Here is a 1300-nt window from a genome sequence, read left to right as displayed (position 1 = left end):
TTCCTGGAACATGCATTGAATCAATGCTGATACTTTTCTGTCTTCCATGTCTCTCAATGTTAATTTTATTCTTTTCATCTCAACCCTTCCTGGTACTCTCTGGAAGAATTCCTCAACTTGAAATTCCAGGTTACTAGTTTAGTCTTTGAAGTATCCATCCAGTTATTCAACTCATCTACTGAGTTTTTCATTTCTATACTTATGCTTTTCATGCCCAGGATCTCCCATTGTTTCTTATCTGTAACTGCTTGTTCTTACTTCATGTTCAAATATCACTCCTTCCCTTTTAAAAGATATTTACTAGGCCTATTTTAAGTGTCCTAGTAGGTATTTCTTGGTATACTGCCTTTCGGGGGGGTGTGCTCCACAGAAGTCTTCATAAACGACTCCTAAATCCCCACCCCCAAACTGTGCATGTCCCTTGGGAATTTCAGTTGACATAGAGACTAATGTACACCTGAAGGAGAATCAAAATCTTAGACTGTGAGTTCAGGGGTGGGGGAGTATGCTTTAACCTGCACAGCCTCTGATGTTTCTATCAGGAATCAACCACTTGCAGTTTGCTTTCTCCTGCCTCTCCCTACCCTGTACCTCCTGAGACCTCACCCTCAGGGAGCCCTGGAAACTTCTCTCTTCTAACTGCTCTTCTCTGCGTTGGGGTTGGAGAGGTGAGGAGGAAATTTTCAGGGGCTGGCCAGCTTCCCCACACTTGTTGTCGCTCCAGAGGGTCTTCAGCTCTGCCCCGATGTTGGCTAACTGCTCTGATACACTCTGATTTGGGGAGGTGTTTTGCCACCGAAGCTATAGGAGATCAATAGCCCACTGAGGTCGGGGTAAGAGAGAGAAAAGGTGCACTCAGCCAGCACTTCCAAGCACGTCTCCTATCTGTGGCCCTGGGCTTCTCCTGATACAGGGAGGCGACCGTCTTCCTATCACACAGGAATTCAACCATCTTTCATCTTCCCATGGGTTTTTCATGGTTTTGGTGTTAAGTGCTGGGATCCATCAACATGTCTTCTGTTTCTTTACCTAAAATCTCCGAAGTTGGATTTGAGGAAGGGAGGCAATGGCTTATGTTAATTTTCCATGTTGTCCAGAATTGCAATTTATTCTAAAGATTGTGAGTGCTGATGATTATGGGAACCATGAGGCCTATAGCCCTGTTAAATGCACAATGCCTAGCACATAGTAGGTTCTCACTAAACACTGCTTCAATAAACTGATAAATTTATTCAAAGATATTTTAGATGATATGTAATGTCATGTTCTGTATTTTAACTTTTTTTTTTTTTTTTGAGAC

The sequence above is a fragment of the Colobus angolensis genome, unplaced genomic scaffold, assembly GCF_000951035.1.
Source record: "Colobus angolensis palliatus isolate OR3802 unplaced genomic scaffold, Cang.pa_1.0 Scaffold85, whole genome shotgun sequence".
Taxonomy (NCBI): Eukaryota; Metazoa; Chordata; class Mammalia; order Primates; family Cercopithecidae; genus Colobus; species Colobus angolensis.
The sequence above is the reverse complement of the archived record's forward strand: the minus strand, read 5'-3'. Positions refer to the sequence as shown.